The sequence below is a fragment of the Adiantum capillus-veneris genome, chromosome 11 (genome assembly GCF_014529385.1).
Source record: "Adiantum capillus-veneris isolate H3 chromosome 11, ASM1452938v2, whole genome shotgun sequence".
Taxonomy (NCBI): domain Eukaryota; kingdom Viridiplantae; phylum Streptophyta; class Polypodiopsida; order Polypodiales; family Pteridaceae; genus Adiantum; species Adiantum capillus-veneris.
In genome coordinates, this window is record NC_140941.1 from 150,949,840 (window position 1) to 150,968,973 (window position 19,134).

The 19,134-nt window shown below is 43.0% G+C and overlaps 1 pseudogene; it reads left to right on the forward strand.

Annotated features, from left to right (window-relative positions):
* The first annotated feature begins 14,939 nt into the window (after positions 1 to 14,939).
* Positions 14,940 to 16,337, forward strand: LOC147448224 (uncharacterized; annotated as a pseudogene).
* Positions 16,338 to 19,134: the final 2,797 nt, after the last annotated feature.

Consider the following 19,134-nt stretch of genomic DNA (forward strand, 5'->3'; position numbering starts at 1 on the left):
ACGTGATCCACATGCAATGGGTAACCTGTACCACTCCTGACACCTCTCGCAATCACTAGCGAACCCAAATGCATCACAAAATCTCGCTCTCGTAGCGAAATCTGACATCCACAATCTCTAAGCTGACCAATCGAGATCAAACTCACTGTCAAATCTGGTACATAGCGCACATGTCGTAACAAGTAAGATGCACCACTCGGTAATGACAGTCTCACATCTCCTGCACCTGCTATCGCATGCACCGATCCATCGGTCAAACGTACACTGCCAAGCATCCCGCTAGAATAGCTACAAAACCATTCACGATGCGGCGTGACATGAAATATAGCTTCTGCGTCTAGCAACCACTGCGAAGGGAGTGCACTATCCACATGTATAGTATCTCGTGCATAGCTCGAGGTAAAAGTGACATCCCCGTCACTAGTATACTCCGACACTACATCTGCATCAACTGTCAAAGCAACTGAGTCCATGGCATCACTACATACATCTTTGAGACTGCCATGTCTCCTACGATGTCGCATACGACGAAAACAGCGCCGTCTAACGTGTCCAGAATGACCACAATACCAACATGTCACCTGTCGGCGTGCTCGTGAATGTACATGTCTCACACGAGTCCGTGATGACTCAGATCTATCATACATATCATGTAATCTGCGCCAAAGTGCTCTCGAAGTAGTCTCATACATAACAAGAGCATATACAGATTCCGCAAGGTGCAAAGAGAGCGTAGATAGTGCCATCTCCTCTAGCTCCTGCCACTGATCGTCAGACATGTTTGAAGGTCTACCTGCATCACCACTCAATGGTCGATGCAACCCTCGCTGTGTCAATGCATCAAGCATACACTCTCTCCATGCCGCAAAGTCTGACCCATCAAACACGCGCATCTGTGAGAGGTCACAATTTGATCGATCACCTGTCTCTGCCATGAGCACAATGTAGCAAACTAGCAGCAAAACCACCTCACCAACAACACCTGGAAACTATCTACAAATATGGCCAGAAACACAATGTAAAACCTATGAGACACACTCCAAAATAGAGCTCCCGCAATGTCAATACAAGCCTCGCCTACTCTAGTATCACACTGCAATCTGTGAGCTAATCACCAAGCCCACACTGTGCGGTATCGATGCATACACACGCACAAATCTCTCACCTGCAGAGAACACCGCACGCAAATGCTGAGTGCAACCTGCAATCTCTACCTAAATCGCATAAATGATACGCATAAAACTCCTGGGAAAATTTCGCCAGAGTTTCGACGCACAATGGCTATCAACAAAAATAACCATTGTCCTGCAAGCTCAATACAATGAGCAATCAATGTGCATCAAACTACACTCAACATACATGCATAAGCTCTGCAAAACTATGGCAAACAATGCTCGAGATCACAAGACTCTCCCACCTGAGAGCAAACCACTGTCTCAAGCAAAGAAAGATACACAACTCCTCACTCTTGTGAGAGTGGATACGAAACACAAAACTGTGTCCAAAGTGACAAAACCTATCAAAGTGAGAGTAAACATTCGATCACAAACTATGGCGAGAATCTGGGAAAAATCCGACAGAATTTTCCCTGAAAAGTGAGCAAAAGACTCAAGTACAATCTCTACCATAAACCATAACACTACTCAATGCCAATGAGTAGAAATGCCAAAATGGCTCCACATTTTCACATACAATGGCAATCCGCACTCAACGTACATCAACGGAGTGACTGCGCATAAGCAAACGCCAAAAGATTTGCAATCCGGAAACTTGACATTAGGGAATTTCGGAGGTCATTTGGAGGGCCTTCTAAGAAAATGTATTTTTTGCACTCTCTCTCTAGAAAAAATGGCAAATAATAGAGCTGGGTCTTTCATAGTAAAAGTTCAAAAAGTGTACTTTAAGTAAATTCCTTACTCTTCTGAACATTCGTTCGTAGTGATTGAGGGATAATCCTCTTTTCAGTTGCATTGAATGAACCTCGTCAATATGGAGGGAATGAGGCTAACATGGAGGGACGAAGGCGCAGCCGCTATTCACTTTCCATTAAACCTGCACATTTGGCTAATTGCGCACTCCTCAAATGGCACAAATGTTACCCAGAAACGAGCTAAATATCACCTTCACATTGATTTGGACAATGAGTACCAACCATTGATTAAGCGCAGTAAAACAAACACACATATACCTCCCGCTTCCATAGACACGCTCAGAGCTCAGGGAGCTAAACACATAGATATCTGGACGAGAGGCTCTCTCTACCCTAAGAATCCAATGACTAATGCGTCTCCACCGTTTGTCAATCCTACAAGCTTAGGGACCTTTGCTGGTGATGGAGAAAAGGGCCTTCTGGGTTATTGTAAATCTCTTACAAGAGAAGCTGAAACTTACAAGGGCATTCTCCAAGCTCAACAATGTGAGATTGTTCGCCTTTCACATTTACATTCTACAGATCAGGTTACCATTTTGCAATATAAAACAGAGGTACAAGAACTGAAAGGAAAGGTGCGAAGTTGTCAAATGAATGACACCATCTTGGGTGGTCGTATCCGAAAGAAGAAATTGCGCAATCTTGAAACATTGCAGGTTGCATCAGGAGGTCTCAAGAAAAGAATCCGAGCATTAAGGTGATGCTTCTTGGTTGGCTACATTGTCTTAGTTAAGTAATCTTTTTGTTTTTTCTTGTTATGCATTGTTTTCATGTGCCTAAATAGTGTTAGTGAAGCAAATTTTCTGTTATTTACTTATGCATTGTCTTCATGTAGAGATTCAATCTATCCTGACAAGGAAAACATTGACCCCAAAGCCAATATAGAAAAGAGATTGAAGCCACTTATAAGTAGAAGCCTGGCAGTAGATATAGTACATGACAAGAAGTTTAAGGTCCTACAACGAAATGTAGTGGACCGTTTTATTTCAGAGAACTCAGTGCCTGCAAAAGAGATACAAGGTACACTTGATTCACTTGGTGTAAGCAAAAGAGGATATTCGGCTATCCAAAAGTCTGTCTCATCCATCTTTGTTAAAAAGGGTATAAAAATCCAAACTTCTACCATCATCCTCAAGTGTTTGGAAAGAGAGGCTTCAGCTTAACGAGGCACAGGGAGACTATCTTGGACAGCCCTTTCATATTAAAGCAACTTACAGTGGCCATGGAGCAAACATGGCATATGATGAGTTTAATAATATTTTTATGGACCTGCGGATATTACAGAAGAGAATGGTGGAGTTTTACAACATCACATTTGAAGAGTCACGAGGGGTATTACATTTTGTGTTAAAACTGGATGAGTGTGAGCTTGTTAAAGAGAAAAAGCTAGAGCGTGTTACTATTACTTTAATGAATAGATCCCTCTCAAAGTGTCCCAGTGATGATCCTTTATATTTTAGTGTTCAATCAGAATCTAACATACGGTGGCTTGGTGCGTTTGAGGTAAGCGAGATTCTCAGGTAAGCTCAAATGTTCACATCTACTTAAGTCTCATTTATTTTGTGTTGCAGGTAAAGAAAGAAGATCATGAGATTCTATATTGGGTGTTCCATCGAACTAATATTCCGGAGGTGATTGATCGACAGACTAACCAGGGAGAGGTACTACGTCTAGATGGAAGGGGAGACTTTCAAGTTCAGTGGCATCTTGCAGGTGACCTCAAAACATTAAAGTGCATGTATAATTGTGGAATGGGTGCAATGGCAAAGTCGCCGTGTTTGTTCTGCATGGAGCCTACAAAGGTCATGGACCCAAAGTGGTGGAGAAAAGCTCCAACACGTCACATTGAGGATCCTGCTTTTCGACCGGTTTTGAAAATACCACTTGTGAATGTCCACATTTGTACAATGCATGCCCTTTGTAGAATTGTGGAGAAATTGGTCTACTTATATATCGGGTTTGCTTGGAAGATTAAGAAATCGACAGAACGACAAGTAGCCCTGCAGTGCTTAGAAATGGTACTGTCGGATATGGGGCTTCATGGTGGCAATGTGAAAATCCAGCGGGATGAAAAGAGATCAACTGCTAAGAAGGATGTCCCATGCAAACCATCCATCGGTGGGGTGAAGGCACGGAGGTTTTTATCTAAACCCCAAGGTACAAGAGATCCGAAGCTAACAAAACATGGAAAAATATACAACACATCTTATGTTAGCAAGGTAGAGTATCAGAGCTGGAAAAAGCTACATATTGCAGTCAAAGACCAAGAACCAACTACTCGTAACACGAAGGCTGAGGTTTGGCGATCAATAGACATCCTATTTTTGATGTGCGACAAAGATGACTGGTCACAAGGTGATATGAACAAGTTCAAGGAGAATCTCAACCTTCTGAAAAAATCATTCAAGACAGCATGGACAGACACCCAGATTACTCACTACATGGTATTATCGTGTATTTCATTCTCTCTTATGTGCAAATATGTGAGTGTAAAACATTCTAACTAATCTGTTTTCATATCCAGCACATCATCTTCAATCATTTACCATATTTTATACAAAAGTATGGGAACCCGGCAATATGGAATACCCAAGGGATGGAAAAGTCTCATTACATGGCGAGGAATGCTTATTTCAGGCACACACGACATGGTGGCTCTCGAATCAAGGCTAACAGTTTGAGAGAACTATTTGAATGGTTCTATCGTAGAATCATTCATCGAATGCAAGCAAAAGAAGTCTTGGCAAATTCAGCAACAGCACAAGCCATCAGACATTTACAACAACAAAAAGTTAAAAGATCAATGGCATACAACAACTCCGGAGCTCGTGAAAGTCAACGAAGGTGGAGAGAGACAATGGTGTATGTGAATCACAAGTGGAGAAAGATACTCTGAGTGGATGACATTGTACAAAATTTATGTAATACATGATCTTATACAATTGTTACTTGAAGTGTATCAAGATTTTGAAGGTTCAATTTTGTTTTTTGGCACGTCACCCTTGTAACGAATCATGAGATGTTTGCCATACTCTAAAAGTTCATCTAGGTTTTGTCTACCAAGAGCTAGTGCCATTGATGTGTAGGTGTAGTAATACGCTGCCCGACCACCTGTATAGCCCGGGCAGTAACCAAAACAATCTCTAGCAAACACTTTGTCCACAAGAATGACTTTATCTGCACTTTTGGGTAGCACGGGTCCACCCAAGAAGCGTGATAGTGTCTTGAATGTGTAAGTTGCTATTGAACCCTCTTGTGACATGGAATTGTGAAAAACTACTATCGGCGACTCGCAAAGCTTTGAAAGGTACTGCGCTAGGGCCGCATCCCTTCCACGATACTCTCGAATCCGCCGCCGAAGGAAGTCATCCTTGTCAGCAATCCAAGACTGCACATATCATGTCAGAAGTGACACAAAGAGAGAGAGAGAGAGAGAGAGAGAGAGAGAGAGAGAGAGAGAGAGAGAGAGAGAGAGAGAGTTACCATGAAGCTCTCATCCTGCAGAAAGAGGTTTTCCTGCCACAGGTCTACAGATGTAGTTGACCCCTTACCTGAATGGTTAAACCAATCCTCCACTTCTTTGTTACTTGTTGATGGTCTTAGGCTTTGTCTTATTGCTTGGAAGGTGGCTTCATCAGGTAGTGTCTCCTTGTATTTTTCAGCTTTCTCAAAGCATCTTCGGAGGCATTCCATTGGATTGTTGGATGTTTCCATTGCCTCATCATCACTACTATCCTCTGAAACAAATCCACTCCTCTCCTCTTGGACTCTGGAAATAATAGCCAGGGAGAAATCCTCCCTTAAATAAAAGACGCTTTGCACATCATGTAAGAAGATATAGGTCCTCTCTCCAATCCTGAAGTCACGCACAGCAGGCAACATCATCTGAGCATGCTTCTCAGTGAAGTTACTGACATCCAATGGAAGTTTGATTTCTGTGGTTTTCACAGAGAGCATCTTACTTCTTTGTACTTCAATTGCCTCAACCTCAAGGTCGATTGTATCTTCAACCTCCTTGAATTCTTGTATATGAGTTGTCTCCTCGCATTCTTCATCTGGTGCTGCATCCTGCTCCTCTAACACCTCATCAGGTTTCTGCATGAGGAATCCAAACAGGCTGTTCAGGTAAATCATAAAGCCAAAGGCTTCCTGAATGAGTTTGCATTCTTTTTGGTGCAAAGGGCAGGCTGAATGTCGGCAAGAAGGTGGTAATTCCCTATACTTCTTCAGTCCCTGTCCCTTTCCACCACAGTCATTTAAATGCACAAGAGTCATAGTGGGCAGAACAACCCTCCCTACCTGCACCATCACTTCAAACTTATCTCTGTAGGACTGCAAGAAATTACTGTGCTGAGCTAACAGGTCTTCAATGTCAAACTTTGGATTAAACATAGAATGAACTAGATCAAACTTGTCCCCAACACCACAAGATGCTGCAAAATCAAACAGCCTCTCATCAGTTGCAGCTGGGTCTTCCAGAGAAGATACATCCTCTTTGGCTTTACATTTAGTTGCACAGGGACTACTTTCTAGCACATCTACATCATCTGAGAAGTCTATATTCCTCTTTCTTGTATTTTTCTTGACAAGTACTGTACAGGGTGAGGGATCCTCTTGCCCTGGTGACCTCTCTGATTAATCTTCACCAATTGACTTTTCTTCAGATATGTCCTGACAAAAGTCGACAGTTCTTTTGGCAGAAACATTAAGCAACATAGCCTGCAAAGGTTGAAATCCTGGCACAAGCTCTGGGTCTGGTTTCAGCCTCTTCTGCCTACTGGACCTTAATCCTATTCATCAGGAAACATGACAAGTCTCACTCTCTCTCTCTCTCTCTCTCTCTCTCTCTCGCTCCATATATAATATTATATATATATATATATATATATATATATATATATCTGTCTCTCTCCAAAGCACAAACAAAAACACACATAGTCTCTCTCTCTCTCTCTCTCTCTCTCTCTCTCTCTCTCTCTCTCTGTATGTGTCTCTTTGTACTAAAGGTGCGCAAGGACGACAACATACTTTTTGCCACTCTCTACGCGCGCCTTAAGTACAATTGAGAGAGAGAGAGAGAGAGAGAGAGAGAGAGAGAGAGAGAGAGAGAGTCATAACTATACTATAGGCGCGCGGAGAGAGCTGCAGCCAGTGTTTAGTTGGCTCTGCGCGCCGTTGGTAACGGGGACAGAGAGGGGAGGGAGAGAGAGAGTGTGTATGTCTCTGTGTGTGTGTCTGTGTGTATGTGTGTATGTGTGTGTGTCTATGTGTGTGTGTCTCTGTCTATGGAAGTATGTGTTGAGGTGTGTGTGTGTGTTGAACAACTGTCTGGGTTTTTCTTTGTTTACAAACACACACACACACACACACACACACACACAAAAACAATTTGTACCAACTGTTGGAAATACAGAGAAAAAGAGTGAGAGATCACCTTTTGTTGGTGGGGTTTGCAGAAACTCCAACGGAGGTGTCTCCTCCATTGATTTTTTTCTATCAAACTGACTCTGTCTCTCTCCCTCTCTCTCTCTGAGAGTAAGGAGTCCCTCTCTCTATCTCTCTCTCAATCTATCTCTCTCTCTCTCTCCTTCTCTCTTTCTATGGTTCTCTCTCTCTCTCTGTCTCTCTATCACTCTCTGGCAGTAATGAGGCTCTCTCTCTCTCTCTCTCTCTCTCTCTCTCTCTCTCTCTCTCTCTCTCTTGTTCTCTCTCTCAAAATCACACTTATAACGGATACACACGGCGGCGCCCCACGTGTTACTATAAAATAGAGTATAATTGCATGTTGTCGCACGTGCGGTCATTATTGAGACCGTATACTTTTGTACGTCATATATAGAGGTCATGAGAGAGAAAACCCACACCTCGTAAAAGAGAGTGAGTGAAAGAGAGAGAGAGAGAGAGAGAGAGAGAGAGAGAGAGAGAGAGAGAGAGAGAGAAAGAGCCGTCGTCTGCGTCTCCGACAGCAAGCCGACCCATCGACATAACGAAGGTCTGCGTCCTCATGAGGTTTGGCCCTCTCTCTCTCTCTCCCTCTGCTTATGAAATTTCCCTCTGCCTTTGCCTCTATCTCTCTCTCTCTGTTTATGTCACAGTATATTGCATATCTAGCTCTGTCTTAACAAACAACACACACATACAGTCACAAACACAACACACACACACACACACACACACACACACACACTCACAAACACACAGACACACAAATAAAACATACACACACACACAGAGACACAAATATAACGTACACACACACATACAGAGACACACACACACACATAGAGTCTCTCTCTCTCTCTCTCTCTCTCTCTCTCTCTCTCTCTCTCTATATATATATATATATATATATATATATATATATATATATATATATATATATATATATATATATATATATATATATATATATATATATATATATATATATACTAAAGGCGCACGTAGAGAGGCATAACCGGTGTGCATGTCTCTATGCGCGCCGTTAGTACTGTGCATTGACCAGTGTATGTGTGAGTGTTATAGAGAGAGGATGTAAGACGGGGGAAAGAGAGAGAGAGAGTGTGTGTTTCTTTTACCTTATACTAACGGCGCGCGGAGGTGTTTTTTGAGGTCAAAACATGCTCCACGCGTGCCTTTAGTAATGGGAGTCTCTCACTCTCTCTCTATTTAAATATGCTAAGCTATAGAAAGGAGAGAAGGAGAGAGAGAGAGAGAGAGAGAGAGAGAGAGAGAGAGAGAGAGACTCCTCTTTTTGTATACAGTGAAATGGCTAGAACAAAAGCCACTGCAAGGAAGGCAGGCAAGGGACCAGGATTAGCAGCTAAAGCTAGTAGCAGATCTGCAACCCCAAAGAAAAGACCTGGAAAACCCAATAAAATTCTGAAAGGTCCAAGGGTGAAGAAGTTACAAACCTGCATGGGACTTTTCAGAGAAATCAGAAAGGCACCGAAATGTGTAGATTTATGCATACCAAAGCTGCCCTTTCAGAGGATGGTGAGGTCCATATGTGAAGAAGCTACCTGGGGCACCAAAAGGTGGAAGGTGGTGGCATTAATGGCTCTACAAGAAGCAGCAGAGGACTTCCTACTGGAGTACTTCAGTGACATGACCATTGTTGCAGCCCATGCCCACAGGGTTACTATAATGGACAAAGATAGTGAGACACTGAAAAGAATAAGGTGGAGGTATGACAAACTACTGGTCCCCAATGTCTGCAGGGATAAGAAAATGAGGGAAATTTTGTTATACCCCCCTGAGCTAGTGCCACAACTCACAGTTGTAGATGTCACACATGATGTGAATACAAGGGCAAGGGCAGAGACTATTGCTCGCCAAACAGAGGACATGAGGGAAGCAGAGCTTAAGGAGAAAGCAAGAGTAGCAGTGGAGTCCCAGAGGCAAACAGAATGCAATGTGACTCTGTCCATAGAGGCAAGCAATCAAGAAACTCTATTTTCAATGAAGGATGGTTTGCTTGCAGAGATACCATTTGTAGATGGAGCCAGAAAGCTAGCTCTGGAAAAGTGGACATTAATTTATTGCAGAATCCAGATGCTCAGATTTCAGACACAATTATCTATGCTTGTCTTAAGTAAGTGTTACTATCTTGCTAGCTTTGAAAACTCAGATAATAGGTTTGCTAACTCAGGTAAAGTCTCTGCAGCCTGATCAAAAGTCAACTCCCACTGCACACCCACACAGAGGTGTTTCTTCTTGATCCACAAATGTCAGTGATTATTAGACAAAAGAACAGTCCATATGGGACCTTTGAGAGTTGGTTTCTCCACTGTGCTATGCTGGAAGTTATTGTCATCATCTTTCCATATGAGAACAACCATCACTGGAGTCTCATATGCCTTGATGTTGACCAACCAGCAGTGTGGGTGTTCAATTCAATAAAAGGAACCCACCCTGAAATTAGGCTGTAAGTGTTTTGTATCAAAAAGTGTTTCTTATAGATATCCATGTAAATTTGAAGCCTCATGCTAACATCTTGACATTGCTTTGTGCAGTTGTATAAAGAGGTTGTTGCTTGCCTATGGCAAGCTATGTGGAAGGTATGAACTATACAAGGCCCCAATCAAAGATGTACCTGTCCCAAATCAAACCGATGGAAATTCTTGCGGCTGGAGATGTCTTCTCCATGCAGAATATGTCCTGCAAAGCTACTTTGCATTAAAACCTTTCATGACTAAGGTAACCATTTGGCAATGCATTCAGTTAGTTTTGGTTTAGTTTATAAAAGAATTCTCACCATATGGTCTTTCAATTTTGCAGAGTGCTTTGAAAAACTACACATATGATTATTTGCAAAGATACCGGGTAAGTTTAATACAACACCTGCTTACTATGTCTAGCCCCAGAGAGCTTGAAGATAGCGGCTTGGATGACCGCACTATTGATCTAACAATACATGACGTGCCACCACGACAAACCCCTGCATCCGATACAGTGGAATCACAATGGGCCGAGGGGGTCATATCAGCAGAAGATGAAAGAGCCGAGGATGAGGAAAGGTCAAATGAGCATATGGAAGGTGCTAGTGTACAACCAGAGGAGACAATGAAAGAGCCAAGTCAGCCAGTGGAGGAGCCAAAAGAGCCTATGGCTGAAACCCAAGATGAGGAAAGCAGGTCTATAGATGAGCAAAAGGATATGGATGAGGAAAGCAGGCCTAAGGATGAGCAAACTGATATGGATCAGGCAAGGATGTATGAGGCAAGCCGGTCAACCGAGGGAGAGGAAAAGACCTTGGAGAAAACCTTGAATGAGGCAGAAAGAGCCATGGGGGAGACCCCTGATGAAGATGTGAATGATGACTATGAAGATGTGAATGATGAAGCTAAAGCAGAGGAGAGCAACAACGATATCAACACTATAGAGACCCAGTATGGACCCTTGCTACTTGTAGATACGGTTGTTCCGGCAATGTCTATTCAAGTATGGCAAAATATGTTCAGCTTCTAACTACTTATATGTACTTGTCAGCTTTTAAAGAGGTTGATTATCTTGGACGTCAATGGATTGCTGCTGATGCGCGTGCCTCTAGGTGACACAGAACCCTTTGAGGATTTGCAAACGTTTCGGATGGGAACTTGTCGAGTCGTGGTTCGTCCAGAAACCAAGGAATTTATTCAGTTTCTTCTTCCGCGCTTCAGAGTTGCCATATGGTCTTCAATGCAAAGGCAAAACTTGTCGCCACTAGTTACAATAGTTTGCAGTGTATGCGACGCTCACACGTCAGATTTTACCTTTTTGTATGATCAAAGAAAATGCGTTACCGTTGAGGGCCACTACCACCCTAAAAAACCACACTTACCTCTTTTGTACAAACCGTTTAGCCAAATCGGTGTACCCTTTGATGCAACTAATACACTACTGATTGATGATACTCCTGAAAAGGGAGAACTAAATCCGCTGGGAACAACTATCTCACCACCTTCTTTCGAGGGGCATTCCTTCGATTTTTACCTTGAAGACATTCTGATTCTATACTTACAGAAATTGTATCTCAGTCCATTGTTCACGGACGAGTTTGTACTTTCTAATGAATTAAGATGACTCTTTTATCATGTCTTTGTCTTGTCTAACATTGAGAGAGAGAGAGAGAGAGAGAGAGAGAGAGAGAGAGAGAGAGAGAGAGATTTGACATGGTAAAGAAATGTATTTAAAGCACACTTTTTCACAGGGCACAATTGACAAATGAGCTCAATAAACTTCATGTATTGAAAGTCATTTGTATACACTTGGGTTCACAAGAATATCTGTTACATTGACACTACTTCAACCCGACCATCCAACTCTTTGCACAAAATATCTTTTTCCCTTCGCCGCATCACCTTACGGCCAGCTAGGAAAAAGGAAAAATCTGATAGGTCCTTGTCCATTGACTCTTCAATTATGTCATGCCGCAAATGCTGAAGACTGCATAGCTCCCTTATTGTAACCACCAATAGTAGGCCATGCTCTTTATCAATCACTTCCACATCCACAGCAGGATTATCTTCCAAACCTGCAGAAACCTAGTCCATAGGAATGTACTTACCATTGAGCATTTGTGATCGCATATACCAAAACGAGAGTAACAGTGATTAGCTTGCAATCATGTACTTGACAACTAGAGTATCAAGCGCGACCTCGCACCGTAAACCAATCTCTTCCTTTACATACCATCCTCTGTCAAGAAGTTTGTCACAGGATGATTGCTGAAATGACTTACACATGAACATAGTTTTCGTAACACGGATGTTGTAGCTATGAAACAACTCTATGAAGAGTGCAACAGGACAAAAGTTTGCAATTCTAACCAGTTTGGTGGGAATAGAGCTACGTAGAGACCTCTGTATATCCTTGTAGAGCTTACTTCGCTTTGCCTCCACCATTGTTTCCTCGGGAACTGGCCAGTCCACAGTATTCCAATCGGTTGGTAGAGGCACTTTCACCAACATGCCATTCTTATTCCCTGAGCTGATTTGGTAGAAGTGGTCATAAAAAAATATTCCCTCATCAGCCAGTCTTTTGCTGCTCCTCCCTGAATACTGTAGAGAACCAATGTGGGCATGAACAACATGGAAGAGGCCTATTATGCACTCCACAGGCTCCCATTGCTCATAAGAAGAGGGATAAACATCTGCAATATATATAAGAAGAGTTAAACTAAGAGTATCAATAAGTAAAAATGACAAATCTAATGTAATTGAGCTGTGAAGAATGGAGACATTGCTCATAACAAGCGGGAGAAACATTGCAAAATATATAAGAAAAGTTATAATGAGAGTATCAGTAAGTTCACATGTCAAGAGTACTTACAATTGCAACGTGGTTGATGTATATCTGATACATGTCCACCGTTTGCTATCACCTCTGGATGGGTAAACACATGCTGAACAAGAACTTCCTTTACAGATCTTTTGCCGATTTCAACTTTGAAATCCAACACTCTGGCCTTCCATGCTGAGCGGTAAACGTTGATACCACTAGACCTCTTGGGTCTTCTTGGTTGCATGAGAACCCATGAACCTTTGTTTATCCTTTGTCCAACCCATTGGTTCTCTGCACTTATTGAAGTTGATATTGTAATTGAGGATATGCTACTACTTGGCCTTCTAGGCAAAGTGCAGCTGTTGGTTGTTGGTGTGAGAGACAGTAAACACCTGGAGCTTCTTGGGCGAGAAGACGTGGAAGCCATAGCTCTCAGAGAAAAGCTTTAGTGGAGGGAGATTCACTTTGAAAGCATTCTAATGGAGGGAAAGTGTTTTAGAATTCCAATATCTTGTGCGGGCTTAATGGTCAGCCTCCAGTACGTTAATGACCATAAGAGAATATCAGAAGTGGGACCACATGCAAGCACCTAAAAGCTCGATAAAAGGAAGGAAATTATGATGCTACGATCCTAGATTCGTGAAAGTTTTATGCTATTTTTCTATTTTTTGAGTCTTTCCACGTACTTTCCTACGTAACGTAGCCTTCGTGCTCATTGGACGCGCTCTATTTTTCTCTCTCTTCATATGGCCCTCCAAATGAACTCTGAAATTTCCTAATGTCAATGCGAAAACAATGCTCTCAAGAGAGCTTACCGGCACTTGAAAGTGCTCGCCAAAATGCATATATAATGGGCATCAACCATGTGCCATAACCATATGCAAACCATCCGCAAAGACCATGAATCCAAGCACAAAATCACTGCCAAAGTATTTTGTGAAAATCAGTGAAAGAAGCTCCACCTGTGTGCTCCAAAAAACTGCGTCTCTCAAGAGACCGCCTCGATGGTGTGTAAACGTCTCCGTACTTCGTTGCCCAAGTCTACCAAAAAATCCTCAAACCACAAGCTTAACACAAGCTGCAATTGCATCTTCAGCTCAGAATTTATGCACTCAACTTCAAGCATCTCCCGTGCTTCCAAAAGTGCATCAAACTCGCACACAATGCGACAACAGAAAATCTGAAATTTCTGCATACAGTCAGTCTGAGCTGAATATCAGCAAAACGGTGAGGAATTTGCAAAAAGTTTCTTCTGCAAAGTTGTAGACCACGTCGAAACGGATGGGCATCTTAGATAGAATTCTCAGATCTGCATTCTACAAGGAGAAAAACGAATATGAAAACTGTGCTGTTGTGCACATAGTTTTAGGACAGCACTTTCACTTACACACAATCGTCCACACTCCTTTCTGAGCTTCCACAAGAGCATACATCACTCTCAACTGAGCTCACAAGCTCCCATTGCATTCTCACAGCAAGTCTTCTGCTTTCTTAATCTCTCTACCGTCGAGAGAGAGCGAGCTATCGTTTCGAAGCTCTCAAAGCCTTCGTGCTCTCCGCGGTCACCATAGCTCTGATACCAATTGAAGGGGATCGGGGAGCACCACAGACGGAGAGTGAGAGAGAGAGAAGGAGATACATACACGATGTGGGTGGGGAGACTCTGAAGTGAGCAGCCCCCTATACACTTATGCTATGTATAAGTTATACAAGTCAGTGAGCGTCCAGACTCTGAACGGTCGGACAAGACACAAACGCCTATACCCCAACAGTTAACATTGTGTATTACTAGAATACAATGCTTTATTAGATGCAACCAACCTATTGAAAATATAAAGGTATACTATGTCACCTATTCCACTTGAGGACTCATGCATTTGCATAAATATGTGTGTCAAATATAAGGGCCTTCAACAGAGGATTAATCTCTGTATACATAGGTAGTGCTGCTGAAGACGATAGGATGGTGGCAATGGAATGGCCGGGCCAAAATTTACCATGCCAAGGACTTATGAATGTCGATTTAATGAATGTCAAATCCTAACAAGTTGGTGTTTGCAACAGGCAGGCTGTTGAAGGTGATCGTGACAAGGGGAGGAGCAGGGCAGTGAAATGTGTGGACACAAGATAGAGGCTGGTGAGCAGGGGTCGCACAACAGGAGAGAGGGGGGCATGACCAGCTTGCAAGGCAGGTGCAAAGGGCAAGGTTGCACACTAGGGAGGGTGTGAAAGCAGGGGTAGGGAGATGTTGCGGTGGTTCTGTGAGGGCATCTGCATGCTATGGGCAGCACAGGTCACACGATCTCGAGAGCTAGTGGAGGCACGCATAGAGAGAAAAATGTATGTGGCAAGCACAGGTAGGAGATACATGAGCCGTCGTGCATAAGGGGAACTGTGGGGTGGTGAAAATGACCCAAAGAGCTGTGTCAGGCCACGAAGGCGATGGATCTAGTGGGGAGCGCACAAGAGGTGTAGGGCACAGGAAATGACGTATTGGTGCAGAAGCCTCGAGGAGATGATGGGGACAGGCGAAACTCCTCTCTCCATAGGGTGTTTGCCTCCTACATATCTGCATGCAAAATGAGACCTACGTCCACCATCTACCTCTTTTACAAAACCCATTTGATCCAGCACAGGCAGTGATCAGGGCTCTTCGCTTGCTGCTTCGAGCTAATGCCGTGCTAAATCGAAAACGCTGGAAGCTGCTGAGTCGCAGGGCGAGGGAGCACGTTTACTGGCACGTTCACTAAGCACGTTAGAGAGAGAGAGAGAGAGAGAGAGATCGCATGTTCTATCCAAAGCTTGACAAAGCAGACATATTGTGTGGCCAATGCTTTTGATGAGAGTAGAGCTAGTTACAATGCTGCTAGAGAGAGACTAAGGAAGAGAAAGGAGAGAGACTAGGAGAGAGAGAACCCTTAGTAAACGTTACTAGGGTTCCATTTTCTCCCGTGCGATAGAGTAAGCCCGAGTCTCAGCATGCTTGGTTGCAAAGCCTGATCAGTCGTTGTTCACGTGGGAATCTTCACGGAAACAAAGAAAAGATAGAACCCTTCTACTTGAGGACGACAAGCTCTTCTGCCTTGTTCTCTCTGTAAAAGAAAAACACTGCCCCCAACTAGAGCCGAATCAACCCTTACCAAATTCCCTTGCCCCATCCTCTCTTTGCCCTTGGAGATGATGTTGCTCAGGACATCTGGTTGTTCATTGACGATCGCAAGAGCCTTAAGCAGAAAGAGGCCAAGCAGAATATGCAATCTCTGTGGCTCATACGATCTCTTCCTTACCGACAAGAGTGTCCTGCATGCTCTGTCGAAGCTTCTTGGGAAGAATTTCTTCGAGAAGAAGAAACATCCCATCCCTGTAGACCTTAGAAAGAAGGATTTGAAGAAACAGATAGAGAGAGTGTTTGTGGCTCCACGTTTCTCTATATCAAGGGTGGCACTTGCTCAGTCGTCAAAGTTGGTTGGCTTTCACAAAGCAAGAAGAGGTTTGTGCCAACATCCATGCTGTTGCAGCTGGTGTAGCGTCATTTATACCCAAGAAATGGAAGAACATAAGGTCCATGTATCTGAAAACTCTAGAGTCAGCTCCTCTCCCACTATACCAGTCTCTACCAGATCTTGCTATGAAAATTGGTTAGAAAGGTTGGTGATCTTGCTTTTGCAAGAGCTGACCTTGGTTAAGTCTTCTAGGAATGGCAAATGCTTTTGAATACATCTTGATCAATTTCTTGCTCAAGAATACAGTTGTGGGGAAAAAAAGGCTTGAGCACGGAGTTTGAACTCTAAACTTCGCTGATGATGCCAACTCAAATTTCTCTATGATGTGAACTCCAACTGAAATGCTCTTGGATCAGCAGTTAGTGGATTGACATTCGGAATTGGTTTTTCGAGCCAGGTTGTTGGGGACAAAAAAAAGAGAGATGAGAGAGAGGGACTGCCATGCTATTTTTAGAGAAGCATGGCTTCTATATGCACGAGCCAAGTGGACAGGAGCAGTGCACCACGTACATGCTTATTAGCATGTATGTGTGTGTGTGTGTGTGTGTGTGTGTGTGTGTGTGTGTGTGTGTGTGTGTGTGTGTGTGTGTGTGTGTGTGTGTGTGTGTGTGTGTGTGTGAGAGAGAGAGAGAGAGAGAGAGAGAGAGAGAGAGAGAGAGAGAGAAACCTCTAGCAGCACTGTTATCAATGCATCAGACTGGTCAATGCTATAGTGCAAAGTGTCTGATGCAATAGTGCAGAGATGGAGAGAGCAGCATGATTTGATTGCTCATTCCAAATAAAACGAATGTTGACTACAAAGGCACTTTTAGTCTGTCGAACGGCTCTTAGTTGAGCTATGTAAGCATCACAAGTATCCGACGAATTTTCAAATTTTCATTTGCTATAAAGATTCATAAGTGGGTTGTATTATTAATTGGGAGCAATATAAGGCAAAACATACAATGCCATTTTTGTTTTACAATAATATTTTGCTGCACGGGAGGGTTCTAAGTTGAGCAAAAATGCAATGGCTAGCCATGCAATCATTGGAAGTATCCTACCAAAAAAGACTTTGTCTATCTTATATAGCATCCTCAAGCAGCACTCCTTACAGCTTTCACTCTAGCAAATTCCTAATCCTAGGTGCTGCACGTCTAATAGGAAAAATTAATGATTTTGCCATTAGCTTTGCTTGTAATGCTGATGTTGACTTGTTCACCTAGAACTATTTCTTACAAGAAGTAAAATGTAAGACTAGGGGAACTAGTGCCTTGGAGTCCACCACCCAACCTCCCACTATATAGCAAGCTCCTAGCCCTTTGCCCTAGTTGGACTCCCTTTCCACATTGCCTAGTCCGGCCTTGCTCTAGTTTAGTCCGGCCTTGCCCTTGTCCTGACATTACTCCCCCCTTAAGGAAGAGTTTTCGTCTTCGAAAACAAAAGTGGGAAATTTCTTCTTAAGAACACTAATGTTTTTCCAAGTGGCGCATTCCTCAGGTCAATCTTTCCATTTGATTAAGGCTTGTTGACGTACATGATGACGCATACGTAAATCATGGTAGTCCAGAATTCATTCAGGTTCATGCGATAAGGTAGGAGGTTCAACGAAATCGACCAGAATCTGTTGGCCAATGACATTGTCGTCCCCATTTAACCGCTTGCGTAAACGGCTTACATGAAACAACGGATGAATACGAGAATGTGTAGGTAGCGATAATTTGTAGGCACGATCACCTACTCGCTTGAGTATTTTGAAAGGCCCACAATATCGTGGAGATAATTTAGGTGTTGGCCCAATTTTCAGACCTTTTGAATGTTCTGGCAGACGTAAAAATACTTGCTCCCCTTCCTCAAAGATAACTTGCCGACGTTTCTCATCAGCGTACTTCTTATACCGACCCTGCGCTTGTGGGACATTCTGACAAGCGAGTTTCAGCATATCCATGTGGTCTTGGAGAAAATCCTTAACCTGTTGGAGTTTTTGGTTGCCAACCCCACCGTAACAGGTGACCTAGGTTGAAAACCATACATGAGCATGAAAGGACTAAATCTAGTTGTGACATGCTTAGCACTATTGTAGGCAAACTCGAGAATAGGTAAATATTCTAGCCCAGTCTGACTGTTTCTTGCTAACATATGCGCGTAGCATATCCTCTAGCACTTGGTTAACTCGTTCAGTCTGACCATCTGTTTCTGGATGATCGGTTGTACTGAGGTTCAGTTGTGTACCCAATCGTTTGAACACAGCCCTCCAAAAATGACTGTTAAACTTGGGATCACGATCACTGACAATGTTACTTGGCAAATCATACAATTTATATAGGTTGTCCACAAATAACTTGGCTAGTTCTGGAGTCTTAATCGTTGATTTGGTTGTAATAAACTTACATGGTTCCGGTCTACGACCACCCATACCGAGTGATGACCTCGTACAGTGATTGGTAAACCCACAATAAAATCCATAGAGATACTGTCCTATTTACCATTGGGAATCTCCAAAGGATGTAAGAGTCCTCCTGCTTTCAGGCGCTCTGCTTTGTTAACCTGACATTTTTGGCAATGCAAGACATAATCTTGAACAAAGCCATGTAAACCTGGCCAATAAAACTATCGTCGTACGAGAGCGTAAGTCTTTCTAATACCCGAGTGCCGTGCACTTGGACTATCATGACATTCATAAAGAATTTGGCGTCGAATGTTTGTGTCCGTCGGTACACAAACTCTCCCCTTTTGGAGTAGGTATCCATTGTCGATGGTGAAATGCTTCCATCGTTGTAAGTCATCACTCGACAGAGGAGAACTATGTGTGGAGGTTAACGCTACACTACCATCATTGGAGTGAGAAGGATCCCTCATTTGTACATGGCTCCACACTTTGGAATATGTATCATCATGCTCATATTTTCCTTTTAGAGAATCCAAAAATTCACTACGAAGTTCCGTGAACAAGAGAGA